General features: G+C 42.0%; 1 protein-coding gene across 3 annotated transcripts in view; it reads right to left on the bottom strand.

Moving 5' to 3' along the window:
• LOC110535397 (phospholipase D1) overlaps positions 1 to 10,310 on the bottom strand; it is a 28,846-nt gene extending 18,536 nt beyond the window's left edge. The window contains exon 1 of one of the 3 annotated variants that reach the window (XR_005034587.1): positions 10,101 to 10,310. The gene's annotated coding sequence lies outside the window, so the exon portion shown is untranslated. Of the gene's footprint in view, positions 1 to 3,260; positions 3,393 to 10,100 lie in introns of those variants that run through there. The other 2 variants (XM_021620378.2, XM_021620377.2) reach the window with 2 other exon arrangements.
• Positions 10,311 to 15,757: the final 5,447 nt, after the last annotated feature.

The following is a 15,757-nucleotide window of genomic DNA, read 5'->3' as shown; positions in this document are numbered from 1 at the left end:
CTGCAACCTTAGTGTTACTGTTATCCCCAAGGCAGTAGGTTGTATGTGCGTGTAAATATGCAGATAAAGGCTGGTAAGAGTGTTTGAATGGGAACTGGTGAATAGCAGCACATCAGGAATGGCCTGTAGTAGCAGGCTAAAGACAACGAGGAGGAGGAGGAAACACAATGGAATTCACACACTGTTGCCATAGGCTGTCTTCTCTGTAAGCCACGGCTTAATGCTAAAATATAACAAGGCTGCTTCCACTCTCCTTAAAGTCCAACTCAACCAAAAAATAAACTTCTCCTTTTGAAAATTGCATATGTGGCATCAAAAAAAATATTAGTGTCAAAATTGACTAAAGTGTAAATAGGATCATTTTGACCATACAGTCACAATAGAGATTTGCGAGATGATTAGGAAAAGATGGTATGTCACAGAATGAAGGCAACAGAACACTTTTCCCTGGATTGTGTTTATTTCAGTCCTGTCCACATGCCCACAGCTGGCAGCACCCAAGTAATCATCCATTCAGAGCGCAGCTGTACACGACCCGATCGTAATGACCAGGGATATCCCCATAGGGCTAATTAGGGCCCATCAGTAAATTACACAATGTACATGGGACAATATTTTACACGGGGGCCCCTCAGGGGTGTGTGCTTAGTCCCCTCCTATACTCCCTGTTCACCCACGACCGCGTGGCCGTGCACGACTCTAACACCATCATTAAGTTTGCTGACGACATGATGGTGGTAGGCCTGATCACCGACAATGATGAGACAGCCTACAGGGAGGAGGTCAGAGACCTGGGAGTGTGGTGCCAGGACAACAACCTCTCCCTCAACGTCAGCAAGACAAAGGAGCTGAACGTGGACTAAAGGAAAAGGAGGGCAGAACATGGCCCCATCCACATCGTCAGGGCTGTAATGGAGCAGGTCGAGAGCTTCAAGTTCCTCAGTGTCCACATCCCTAAGGAATTATCATAGTCCACACACACCAAGACAGTCGTGAAGAAGACACGACGACGCCTCTTCCCCCTCAGGAGGCTGAAAAGATTTGGCATGGGCCCTCAGATTCTCAAAAAGTTATACAGCTGCACCATTGAGAGCATCTTGACTGGCTACAACACCGCTTGGTATGGCAACGGCTCGGCATCAGACCGCAAGGAGCTCAATTACCTTGTACCCAAGCACATGGACTCAGTACGGGTACTACAGTTAACATTACTTATTGTGTATTTATTACTCCTGTTATTCTCTGCATTGTTGGGAAGGACCCGTAAGTAAGCATTTCACTGTTAGTCTATGTAACAGTTTAGCTTCCGTCCCTCTCCTTGCCCCTACCTGGGCTTGAACCAGAGACCCTCTGCACACGTCGACAACAGACACCCTCGAAGCATCGTTACCTATCGCTCCACAAAAGCCGCGGCCCTTGCGGAGCAAGGGGAACAACTACTTCAAGGTCTCAGAGTGAGTGACGTCACTGATTGAAACGCTATTAGTGCGCATCCCACTAGCCATTTCACACCGGTTACATCTACACCTGTTGTTTATGAAGCATCTGACAAATACAATTTGATTTGAGATCTGCATGAGATGAAAGTCACCCCAGGTGCATTTGTTTTTTATTTAGTTTAGGAAATGGAGCATCGTTGTCAAAAAATACTCTGCTGTTCTATTTGCACGTGCACTGATGTCTGATGGGAAAAAAAACAATGTTCTTGGTTTGAAGTAACGTCTTTGTTGTAATATTGCAAATGGACTTGGGAGTTTCACAGCTACGGATTCCAGCTTTATTTAAAGATAAAGTTAATTATATCTCATCTCTCTACATCCCTTTCTCCCTCTCTGGTCACAGAGCAGGCACTAAACAATAGGATTATCAGAGAGAAACAGGACAACGGTGGAGGTATGACACAGCAGTGTGATGTTTAATCCAGCATTATTTGTGTGCGTGTATTTGTGTGTGTTCTTTAAAACCTAAACAGCAGATTCAAATCATCTAAAACAGGTCAGACATGCGCTCCTGAACACGTTTATGACTATCTGAGAGTAAGTGTGTATTGACAGAAACATTGAGGCAGGTGAGCTGCTCAGACATGGTGAAACAAGTGAGAGATTAGAGAGATGGCTCCAAACAGACTAGCCCAGAAAAAGAGCATGGCAAGATCAGCAACCTGGTGTCCTACCAACAGAGCTGCAGTGTGTGTGTGTGTGTGTGTGTGTGTGTGTGTGTGTGTGTATGCTTGCATGTGCAAGCATGTGTGTGAGTGTGGGTGCGCCTTCCTGGCAAGGTCTCCCCTTTATCATGGCATTAATTTCCTAAAATGGTTCCTGGAGAAACAGAGAGAGTCTACACACACTTCCATTCACTCCCTCTGCTTTCACTCATTCACTCCGTATGGAAATAACGCTCACTTCATGCAAATACTCATGCTTCCGTTGCCTGCATGTACCGTACTATATTACCCTACACACACACACTTTCATGTAGGTATTAAAAACATACACACACTGTGCTCTATAAATGTTGTTTTCTGTAAATAAGGACACGACAGCAGGAAAGCCACCTACAACTAATACCATACCTCCTAAACACACACACACCTCTGGACATATGTCTGTGTGTCTTTATGAACTTGCAGAATTGTTTTAGAAAGTAGAAGAGAAATTCCCCCAACTCTTCACTTAAAAACCAAAAAAAGTTTTTCTTTCTCTATTGAGAGAGAAGTGTGAGGTGTGTGCAGCTGAGATATTTACAGTGACAAACATTTAACAATGGGTCCGGTTAGACCGGTGCTGCAGGGAGTAGCCACTGAGAAAGGAGGAAGATTAGGAGGAGAGAAAGGAGGGTGGCAAATGAAAGATAAAAAAAATAAAAAAAGTTCAAATATCAGTTTATAATTCTGACAAAGAAACAAGGGCTAGTAGTCTACTGTGGGTCAATAGGAGTTGACTGATACAGTTTCTTATGACATTGTGTTGCATGCTTGAGTCCAAGGGACAACACTAGATGTACAGCCAGCACTCACTCTAATTGAGGAGGCCAAGGCTGACCACTCTGGATCTCTCACCAGCCAGGTGGAAGCATGCAGAGTTCTCTCACAAACACGCTCAGACAAAGTCATGCAAGACACACACCCACCCACAGCAACTTCAATTATAAAAGAAAGCCAACAGTAACAAAACACACCTTTTCCTGAGCTATGAAAAGACAGACCGAGAGAGAGAAAGATGAATAGAAAGAGACACACACAGTGACAGTGTTTCACTGACCTGTACCCACTCACGGTGTGGGAACCCCATGATTTCCAAGCCTGTCCTATTCTCTCACTTCAGATAACACACACACACACACTCTCTCTCTCTGTCGGAAGACGGCAGATCTAACTGTACTCTAGCTGCGAGTTGGAGTGAATGTGAGAAGGAATAGAGGGAGGGAGGATGAGGTGGGGCCTAGGGTAGAACTATTGGACAAAGACATGTCAATCACTGACAGACGGCCAATGGGGAGCTGGGGGTGAGATTCATGTCTGGGATCTCCTATCCCTGGGAACTGTCTGTCTACACACCACCCACGTGTAAGTGTGTGTATGTGCTTTTGTGGTATTGACAATGGAATCCATCCTAGCCTTAGCTCACAAGATCATGTGACTCATTGATGACTTTCCAAAGACATCCGGATGACGTCTTTGGATGACCGGGGGGGGGGGGTCAATACAGTTACTATAGCAACATTATTTTTGGACGATATTATATCAATATTTGACTCCAAGTATCAATTTGTAAAGAAAGAAAAAATATATATACACTACCGTTCAAAAGTTTGGGGTCACTTAGAAATGTCCTTGTTTTTGAAAGAGCACATTTTTGTCCATTAAAATAACATGAAATTGATCAGTGTAGACATTGATACTGTTGTAAATGACTATTGTAGCTGGAAACAGCTGACTTTTAATGGAATATCTACATAGGTGTACAGAGGCCCATTATCAGCAACCATCACTCCTGTGTTGGGTTAGCTAATCAAAGTTTATCGTTTTAAATGGCTAATTACTCAGTAGAAAACCCTTTTGCAATTATGTTGGCACAGCTGAAAACTGTTGTTCTGATTAAAGAAGCAATAAAACTGGTCTTCTTTAGACTAGTTGAGTATCTGGAGCATCAGCATTTGTGGGTTCGATTACAGGCTCAAAATGGCCAGAAACAAATAACTTTCTTCTGGAACTCGTCAGTCTATTCTTGTTTTGAGAAATGAAGGCTATTCCATGTGAGAAATTACCAAGAAACTGAAGATCTCATACAACGCTGTGTACTACTCCCTTCACAGAACAGCACAAACGGGCTCTAACCAGAATAGAAAGAGGAGTGGGAGGCCCCGGTGCACAACTGAGCAAAAGGACAAGTACATTAGAGTGTCTAGTTTGAGAAACAGATGCCTCACAAGTCCTCAACTAGCAGCTTCATTAAATAGTAGCCGCAAAACACCAGTCTCAACTAGAGGTCGACCAATTAATCGGAATGGCCGATTAATTAGGGCCGATTTCAAGTTTTCATAACAATCGGAAATGGGTATTTTGGGGCGCCGATTTTAACAATAAAAAAATAAAATAATAATATATTTTTTTTTTATACTTTTATTTAACTAGGCAAGTCAGTTAAGAACTTAAGAACACATTCTTATTTTCAATGACGGCCAAGGAACGGTGGGTTAACTGCCTTGTTCAGGAGCAGAACGACAGATTTTCACCTTGTCAGCTCTGGGATTCAATCTTGCAACCTTACATTTAACTAGTTCAACGCTCTAACCACCTGCCTCTCATTGCACTCCATGAGGAGCCTGCCTGTTACGTGAATACATTAGAAGCCAAGGTAAGTTGCTAGCTAGCATTAAACTTATCTTATAAAAAACAATCAATCAATTATAAATCACTAGTTATAACTACACATGGTTGATGATATTACTAGTTTATCTAGCATGTCCTGCGTTGCATATAATCGATGCAACACTGGGGAATGATTTAACAAAAGCGCATTTGCGAAAAAAGCACAATCGTTGGACGACTGTACCTAACCATAAACACTAATGCCTTTCTTAAAATCAATACACAGAAGTACATATTTTTAAACCTGCATATTTAGCTAAAGGAAATCCAGGTTAGCAGGCAATATTAACCAGGTGAAATTGTGTCACTTCTCTTGCGTTCATTGCACGCAGAGTCAGGGTATATGCAACAGTTTGGGCAGCCTGGCTCATTGCGAACTAATTTGCCAGAATGTTGCGTAATTATGACATAACATTGAAGGTTGTGCAATGTAACAAGAATATTGAGACTTAGGGATGCCACCCGTTAGATAAAATACCGAACGGTTCCGTATTTCACTGAAATAATAAACGTTTTGTTTTCGAAATTATAGTTTCCAGATTCGACCATATTAATGACCAAAGGCTCGTATTTCTGTGTGTTATGTTATAATTAAGTCTATGATTTGATAGAGCAGTCTGACTGAGCGATGGTAGGCAGCAGCAGGCTCGTAAGCATTCATTCAAACAGCACTTTCGTGCGTTTTGCCAGTAGCTCTTCGCAAGCACAGCGCTGTTTATGACTTCAAGCCTATATCAGCCTAATGGCTGGTGTAACCCGATGTGAAATGGCTAGCTAGTTAGCGGGGTGCACGCTAACAGCGTTTCAAACGTCACTCGCTCTGAGACTTGGAGTGGTTGTTCAAGGGCCGTGGCTTTTGTGGAGCGATGGGTAAGGCTGCTTCGAGTGTGGCTGTTGTTGATGTGTTCCTGGTTCGAGCCCAGGTAGGGGCGAGGAGAGGGACAGAAGCTATACTGTTACACTGGCAATGCTATAGTGCCTATAAGAACATCCAATAGTCAAAGGTATATGAAATACAAATGGTAGAGAGAGAAATAGTCCTATAAAACTATATTAACTACAACCTAAAACCTCTTACCTTGGAATATTGAAGACACCTGTGAAAAGGAACCACCAGCTTTCTATATGTTCTCATGTTCTGAGCAAGGAACTCAAACATTAGCTTTCTTACATAGCACATATTGCACTTTTACTTCTCCAACACTTTGTTTTTGCATTATTTAAACCAAATTTAACATGTTTCATTATTTATTTGAGGCTAAATTGATTTTTATTGATGTATTATATCGAGTTAAAATAAGTGTTCATTCAGTATTGTTGTAATTGTCATTATTACAAATAAATAAATAAAATCGTCCGATTAATCGGTAATGGCTTTTTTTGGTCCTCCAATAATTGGTATTGGCGTTGAAAAATCATAATCGGTCGACCTCTAGTCTCAACGTCAACAGTGAAGAGGCGACTCCGGGATGCTGGCCTTCTAGGCAGAGTTCCTCTGTCCAGTATCTGTGTTCTTTTGTAGTTTTAAAGATAATTTCCTGCAAATCTACACATTTTGCCCAGGACCGTGTGTTATGATACCCGAGTGACTCAACAAAATCAATGTGGGCCCCCTGGGGGGTAGAGTAATCTGGCAATGATAATTACAAGATTTAGATAGATAACTGGTTAGCCTAATTTACCCATCTAACATGGTCAGTAGTTGATCAACTGGACATTTCTGACAGGTTATTAATATCTCTCTAAGCAAGGTCTGTCAGTGAATGCATAAGAGGAAAACTGACCATGCCCTACCCAATTTCAATTCTACTATTACAACTCTCAACAGTAGCAAGTTAAAATCCCAACAGAATATTTATTTTATATATGGGCAACATCCGCCAGTTGAGTATGGCTGGTCATTGATCAGGTTAGTCACCTGATCTGGATGGTCATTGATTTGCCTGCCAGAGTATTGTTGTATTACTCCTGAGTGCATGTCAATAGTACAGTCTCCATCCTTCATCTGCACTTACGTGAAAGAACTGCATAAGGAGGAGGGTGCATAATGGAAATCTGCTAACTCCTATACAGTCCTTTCATATCAGGTCAGATGAAGGGTAGGAGGAGAGGAGAAGAGAGGAAGCCACTTCAAACAGCGGAGTTCAGTTGCTTTGTAATAATCTGTTTAGACATGGCTAGCAGGCTGTTTTCTTATCTCTGTCTCTACAGCACACACGGGCACATGCACACTGTAGAATATTTAAAGGTCTTGCATGATCAGCTCTTGTTATGATATCCCAGCATATGGCTAATCATCAGATGCACTCCCCCTCCCCCAGTCCTCCGAAACTTCTAAGTGCTCAAACATGTTTTGTTATTTACTTTCCAAATTAGCAATATCACATGTTATCACCCTGCTACAGAATCACATTCCTCTGCCTATTTCCAAATCCTCCTACACTCGTAAGATACACACCCAACTAACTGCAAAACATATTAGACCTAGCATGGGTTTGTGACGATACAGAATTTACTTTCTGCAATGTTGATAGGTTCCCAAACGTTTTTCCATTGCAGCCCCTAAAAAGACTTACCACCAAATAACTACAACTCTGTTTAACGGTGTTTGGCTGTAATCAATGAGGAACTGGCCACAACCCACTATTTTTCACACAACACTAGTGTTTGTTTACATGCATGTCTATGGTACCATTGCCATCTTCTGGTAGACTGAGCTACATGCACCTGGAATTAAAAACTTCCCCTGTCCTGCAAGACAGGAACGACACACACACAAACACTATCTTTGCACAGGGTCATATGTGTATGTATGTGTTAAATACACAGTGTTTATGTTTTTGCAGCTGGTAGATTAGGTCATATCTGAGTAGAAAACAATCTGATGATACAGTGATGCAGAATCACAAGCCCCACTTCACATCCTGCAACCCTATGACACTTCTGACTAGACAGACACCACTTCCCCTTTCAATGTGGAGAGAGAGAGAAGGAAAGAGAGAAGGAAGGATCGAGAGAGAGAGAGAGAGACCCTATAGCCCATCACCAGCCAATTTATATCCTGGAAGATTGGTAAAACCATCATTTCAGATCCTGTCAGGTGGGGTTTGAAATGGGATCAGCTGATGGTTGTTGGTAGACTAGGTTCCCTGATGCCCATCTCATGACAAACTCGCTCACATTCCAATATTGGACACAAACAGTGAACTGTGTGCACCAACACACAACACTTCCTTACTGTGTTTATGTGTGTGTCCATGGCATTACATATAACTGATAATGTTGTTCTAAGGTTGGACCTGTCCCCCACACCTACTGCTCCTTGAGCTCACTGTATCCGCAATCAATGTTGGGCCACGAGGTGTGTATGTGTATGTGTGTATGTCTTTTGCCCACACCCATAAAGTCAACCAAACACACCTATACAGTGTTTGCCTGGGTGTCTTTCCTGACAAGAAAAGACAAGTGGTTCCAAGTGAATTATCTTCACCCTAAATGACATATAGGGAACACTCAACCACGCTGAAAAAGCAGGTATTTTCTTTAAAACACACACACACAAGTTATAAAGAATGCCATTCCAGAGAGGAGAGAGATAAGTTAACACCACAATACACTCTCTCCATCCCTCTCGCTTTCTCCCCATCTCATCAACTCTCTCTTTCCTTCCCCCCCTTTGGTTGGCTAAGTGTAATATGTGCATATTATTTCCTCAGATCCTCTCTGATCTCCACAAGTGCCTTAATAGGAGCTAGGTTTTTCGTTTGTAAAATAAGACTTTTTCAGGACTGTCTGTTTCGTAACTTCCTCTCTCCCACCCCAGAGTGGTGGGGTGATGGCTAAACACTACTTCTGCTAAAGCCTAAGTGTGCTACAGATTCTGGTTCAAGTGCCTTACTTGGCCTTAGATCAGTGGGGTAAAACAGGGGCGACAACCCAGGTTGCCGCGGCCTTTGCAGAGCAAGGGGAACCACTACTTCAAGGTCTCAGAGCAAGTGACGTCACGCTATTTAGCGCGCACCACCGCTAACTAGCTAGCTATTTCACATCCGTTACACCTACATTGGTGCTGTGTCCCGGATTTCAAATCAGCACACACAAGAAGCTGGCCATCTGCAGTGGGCTACTGTACTGCAGCATCCCGGTCGCCCCTGCACAATCAGTTATACGTAATTGGATTTAAAAAACACTAACTGTAATCAGTTACGTTACCAGCAAAAAGTATTGTAATCAGATTACAGATACTTTTGAAAAACTAGATGTTACTTCTTGAATTACTTTTACATTCAGAAAGGAATTTTGTGGAAAAAAATACATGATACCTTTCTGTTTTTCAATTACTTTCAATTCAGCATTGAAAAAAGGAGCAAGTTTAAGTTTGTTCCATCAGACTCTATGATGGTGTGTCGACATAGCAGCCATAGACCAATATGATGACACACCAAATGCACTTTTTTTTATTTAACCTGGTAGGCCAGTTGAGAACAATTTCTCATTTACAACCGGGACCTGGTCAAGATAAAGCAAAGCAGTGCGACAAAAACAACAGAGTTACACATAAACAAACGTACAGTCAATAACACAAAAGAAAAGAAAAATAGAAAGATATATGTACACTGTGTGCAAATGTAGAAGAGTAGGGAGGTAGGCAATAAATAGGCCATAGAGGCGAAATAATTACAATTTAGCAGTAACACTGGAGTGATAGATGTGCAGATGATGATGTGCTGGTAGAGATACTGGGTTGAAAACCAGCAAAAATAAATAACATGGGGAAGAGGTAGTTCGGTGGGCTATTTACAGATGTCTTGTCTTCTTCTAATGCCTCTTACGGAAAGTAATCAAAAAGTAGCATTAAGTACTTATATGATGTAACTGAGTTTGGTTAATCCAAAAATGACGTTACTGATTACAATTTTGGACAGGTAACTAACTAGTAACTGCAAATTATTACAATTAGAAGGTAACCTAGCCAACCCTGACCATACCCATTGATTCGATCTGACAAGGGAGTCGACCAGTCAGATGTTTTTCTACGGTTGGAGGATAAGAGTTTGTTTGCTTGTTTGATTTCGATTACAAATTAACCATGGAGTGGGACAGACTCCCTCAACTTTTTCTAGACATTAATCTTCGTCATCAAGGAAAGAATTTAACCGGAGTTTATGACAATATACACAACATAGGCAAATACCCTACATAAAGGTTGTGAAAATGAAAACATAGCTACCTCATTAAGTAGAATCGGGTAATTAATTACACACGGTTGAAGGCTGGAAAATTAGGGGTTCCCGGTGATCGGTTTGAGGAGTAAACGTCGAGTGCAAGGGAGCCAGAAGGAACCATCTGCCCAACCACACCACGCTACACTACGCCACGCCACGCCCCCCTCCGCTCTCTCTCTTTCGCTCTGCCTCTCTCTCTCTTTCGCTCTGCCTCTCTCTCTCTTTCGCTCTGCCTCTCTCTCTCTCGCTCTGCCCCGCTCTCTCTCTTTCACTCTGCCTCTCTCTCTCTTTCGCTCTGCCTCTCTCTCTCTCGCTCTGCCCCGCTCTCTCTCTTTCGCTCTGCCTCTCTCTCGCTCTGCCTCTCACTCTCGCTCTGCCTCTCTCTCTCTCTTTCGCTCTGCCTCTCTCTCTTTCGCTCTGCCTCGCTCTCTCTTTCGCTCTGCCTCTCTCTCTCTCGCGCTGCCTCTCTCTCTCTCTTTCGCTCTGCCTCTCAGCTGGTGAAAATAAATTATGCAACTAGCCTGTCAATCGCAATAGGTTTATGTCGCCCAGTCAGAGAGAGAGAGAGATGAAGAAAGAAAGGGAGTCAATGCTGTTGTGTGTATTCAGCTGCCCAGACGTGCAGTGAATAAAATATTGATTGCGGCAACCTCTCTCGCTCTCCTTCCCTCCCCCTCTCTATCTCCTCTGGTAATCAGAAAGCAGTTGTGTTGAAGATTCACCAATAAATTACAGCCATTAACCTTCCACACAGAGGCGGATTGAATCTCCCACATACTGCCTTTATCGCACTCTCTCTCTCCTTCTCTCAATTCAAGAGCAATATTTTGGCATGGGAAACATGTTTACATTGCCAAAGCACTGTCTCACCCGGGGATGGTTGTGAAGTCTGTTCTGGGAAGGAAGCGGAGATAAGCGGAAGGTTGTGGGTGCGTTCCAGATAACGCACATTAGGCAAGTTGACTTGCACAGAATATCAAATCTTTACGATGTCTGGGGAAGCGTCTCAGCAACCACGTCACTGATTTCTGCAGGTCTGCAGTGCACAATGTGTGTATCTGGAACGCACCCTTATTTATTTCCCTGCTGCTGTTAAAACCACTGCAGCAAGGTGGTTCATTGGTTCAGCCGACTAATACTACCAGAAATGATGCAACCATAAACAAAAACTGGACTCTGAAAGCAACCCAGTCTCTACATACACACACATTTTTTTTTACAGATGAGTAATTTTGCGCAGTGGGTACCAATACAGTCCAGAGGAGCCTTGCATTCCGAGAGAGGGAGAAAGACAGAGAGAGCAAGAGAGGGAGAGAGACAGAGACATGTCAAATAAATGTGTATTTGCCACATGATTGGAAGACAACAGGTGTAGACTAACAGTGAAATGAATACTTATGGGTCCTTTCCAACAATGCAGAGTTAAAGTTAAGATAAAAAAAAGTATTTTTTATTAAATAGTGACATGATGAATAAATACACAGTGAATAACAAATAAAAATAAAGAGTAAAAATAACATGGCTATATACAGGGAGTAGAAAATAACATGGTTGTATACAGGGAGTAGAAAATAACATGGTTGTATACAGGGAGTAGAAAATAACATGGTTGTATACAGGGAGTAGAAAATAACATGGTTGTATACAGGGAGTAGAAAATAACATGGTTGTATACAGGGAGTAGAAAATAACATGGCTGTATACAGGGAGTAGAAAATAACATGGTTGTATACAGGGAGTAGAAAATAACATGGTTGTATACAGGGAGTAGAAAATAACATGGTTGTATACAGGGAGTAGAAAATAACATGGTTGTATACAGGGAGTAGAAAATAACATGGCTATATACAGGGAGTAGAAAATAACATGGCTATATACAGGGAGTAGAAAATAACGTGGTTGTATACAGGGAGTAGAAAATAACATGGTTGTATACAGGGAGTAGAAAATAACATGGTTGTATACAGGGAGTATAAAATAACATGGTTGTATACAGGGAGTAGAAAATAACATGGTTGTATACAGGGAGTAGAAAATAATATGGCTATATACAGTGAGTAGAAAATAACATGGCTATATACAGGGACCTTCAATGCTTCAGAAATGTTTTGGTACCCTTCCCCAGATCTGTGCCTCGACACAATCCTGTCTCGGAGCTCTATGGACAATTCCTTCGACCTCATGGCTTGGTTTTTGCTCTGACATGCACTGTCAACTGTAGGACCTTATATAGACAAGGATGATCTCAAGGATGATCAATGGAAACAGGATGCACCTCATAGCAAAGAGTCTGAATACTTATGTAAATACGTTTTTCATATATTTATTTTTTGCAAAAATGTCTAAAAACCTGTTTTTGTTTTGTCATTATGGGGTATTGTGTGTAGATTGCTGAGATTTTTATTTTATTTAATACATTTTAGAATAAGGCTGTAACGTAATAAAATGTGGAACAAGTCAAGGAGTCTGAATACTTTCCCGAAGGCACTGTAGGTAGGGCTAAAGTGACTAGGCTACAGGATAGATAAAAGACAGTTGCAGCAGCATATGTGGTGAGTCTGAAAGTGTGTGTGTGTGTGTGTGTGTGTGTGTGTGTGTGTGTGTGTGTGTGTGTGTGTGTGTGTGTGTGTGTGTGTGTGTGGCATCAGTATGCATGTGTGTGCATGTTATGTGTGTGTGGGTGTATATGTGTGTAGGGGTGTCAGTCTATGTGCGACTGTGGGAGTAGAGTCCAGTGTGTCTGCATAAAGTCAGAGCAAGAGAGTTATTTAAAAAAAGGGTCAATGCAGGCAGCCCGGAGAGGGGGAGAGTTGGAGGAAGGGAGAAAGTAATCACCCTTCCGGTTCAACAGAATGTCTGCTCTAATGACCACATTTCCTCTCCTACCTGTTCCTGTTACAATACAAGCAGTTTAAAAAAATTTAGATGGAGTGAGCATGATGCAACCAACTGCTAAGAAATCATGGTGTTGTGGTGATAGAGCAAGAACAGCCAACACAGGGCTTGAACTGGCAACCTTGCTACTATAGGACAAGCTCACGAGGTCCAGACCTCTGGGTGGAGGCTGTAGTGCCCTCACATTGAGGGTTGCTACAGTTAGACTGAGTGCCATAGTGCCAATGTAACATTCTCTAGCAGAAGACTTTGGCTCTGTTTCAATCTGATAATGACATAATGGACCTTCCTGCCTGCCAGGACAGGATTCTAGTGTGCTGTTATGATATTACTCCAGCAGTCTACAGCACTGCTTTACAATCCTTTCTAGTCTAAGCTCCATGCTATTGTGACCCTCCTGCTCGAACATGTCAGGACAGTTAGGTGGGAAGATTAGGTGGAGGACAATTGTTAGGGAATTCAGCCTCCCTCTTTCTCTCTTTCAACTCAAATAAATTGAAATGAGCTTTATTGGCATAAATGGGTATTGGGTACGACTGTTGTCAAGGCAATGCAATTAAATCATTCCAATAGGTTAATTGTTACTTTCAATTATCTCTCTCTCCACACTCCCTTTCCCTCTCTATGTCAGTCTGTCTGTTTGTGAAGGAAAGGAGGCAGTAGGTGAGAGTGTGGTACGTTTCTTTACCTTCAGCATCACTCTGTCTTTCTAACACAGATATCTACTTACAGTACCAGTCAAAGGTAAGGACAAACCTACTCATTCAAGGGTTTTTCAATATTTTTACTATTTTCTACATTGTAGAATAATAGTGAACACATCAAAACAATGAAATAACACATATGCAGACCTTTGGCATTCTAGTTGTCAATTTGTTGAGGTAATCTGAAGAGATTTCACCCCATGCTTCCTGAAGCACCTCTCACAAGTTGGATTGGCTTGATGGGCAAGCTGCTCCCACAACAGCTCAATAGGTAGCCTAGTGGTTAGAGTGTTGGTCCAGTAACTGAAAGGTTTCTAGATCAAAGCAGACAAAGTCCAAATCTGTTGTTCTGTCCATGAACAAGGCAGTTAACCCACTGTTGCCTGGTAGGTTGTCATTGTAAATAAGAATTTGTTCTTAAATTACTTATCTAGCTAAATAAAAAAATGGGTTGAGATCCAGTGACTGTGCTGGCCACTCCATTATAGACAGAATACCAGCTGACTGCTTCTTCCCTAAATAGTTCTTGCATAGTTTGTTGTCATTATCCTATTGTAGGAGGAAATTGGCTCCAATTAAGCTCGGTCCACAGGGTATGGCATGACGTTGCAAAATGGAGTGATATCCTTCCTTCTTCAAGATCTCTTTTACCCTGTACAAATCTCCCACTTTACCACCACCAAAGCACCCCCAGACCATCACATTGCCTCCACCATGCTTGACAGATGGCATCTTTTAATTTTTTCTGCATCTCACGAATGTTCTTCTTTGTGATCCAAACACCTCAAACTTAGATTAGTCTGTCCATAACCCTTTTTTTCCAATCTTCCTCTGTCCAGTGTCTGTGTTCTTTTGCCCATCTTAATCTTTTATTTTTATTGACCAGTCTGAGATATGGCTTTTTCTTTGCAACTCTGCCTAATTGGCCAGCATCCTGGAGTCGCCTCTTCACTGTTGATGTTGAGACTGGTGTTTTTTAATGAAGCTGCCAGTTGAGGGCTTCTGAGGGGTCTGTTTCTCAAACTAGACACTCTAGACACTCCTCTTTCTATTCTGGTTAGAGCCAGTTTGCGTTGTTCTGTGAAGGGAGATCTTCAGTTTCTTGGCAATTTCTCGCATTGGAATAGCCTACATTTCTCAGAACAAGAATAGATTGATGAGTTCCAGAAGAAAGGTATTTGTTTCTGGCCAATTTGAGCCTGTAATCGAACCCACAAATGCTGATGCTCCAGATACTCAACTAGTCTAAAGAAGGCCAGTTTTATTGCTTCTTTAATCAGAAGTTTTCAGCTGTGCTAACATAATTGCAAAAGGGTTTTCTAATGATTAATTAACCTTTTAAAACGATGAACTTGGATTAGCTAACACAACATGCCATTGGAAGACAGGAGTGATGGTTGCTGATAAAGGGCCTCTGTGCGCCTATATAGATATTCCATAAAAAAATCAGCCGTTTCCAGCTGTACCTGTGGATGTATTTCAAGGCCTACCTTCAAACTCAGTGCCTCTTTGCTTGACATCTTAGGAAAATGAAAAGAAATCGGCCAAGACCTCAGAAAAAAAATTGTAGACCTCCACTAGTCTGGTTCATCCTTGGGAGCAATTTCCAAACGCCCGAAGGTACCACATTCATCTGTACAAACAATAGTACGCAAGTAGAAACACCATGGGACCACGCAGCCGTCATACCACTCAGGAAGGAGACGCGTTCTGTCTCCTAGAGATGAACGTACTTTGGTGTGAAAAGTGCAAATCAATCCCAGAACAACAAACAGCAAAGGGCCTTGTGAAGATGCTGGAGGAAACAGGTACAAAAGTATCTACATCCACAGTAAAATGAGTCTGATATCGACATAACCTGAAAGGCCGCTCAGCAAGGAAGAAGCCACTGCTCCAAAACCGCCATAAGAAAGCCAGACTATGGTTTGCAACTGCATATGGGGACAAAGATCATACTTTTTGGAGAAATATCCTCTGGTCTGATGAAACAAAAATAGAACTGTTTGGCCATAATGACCATTGTTATGTTTGGAGGAAAAAGGGGGAGGTTTGCAAGCTGAACA

The sequence above is a fragment of the Oncorhynchus mykiss genome, chromosome 11, assembly GCF_013265735.2.
Source record: "Oncorhynchus mykiss isolate Arlee chromosome 11, USDA_OmykA_1.1, whole genome shotgun sequence".
NCBI lineage: Eukaryota > Metazoa > Chordata > Actinopteri > Salmoniformes > Salmonidae > Oncorhynchus > Oncorhynchus mykiss.
The sequence above is the reverse complement of the archived record's forward strand: the minus strand, read 5'-3'. Positions and strand labels throughout refer to the sequence as shown.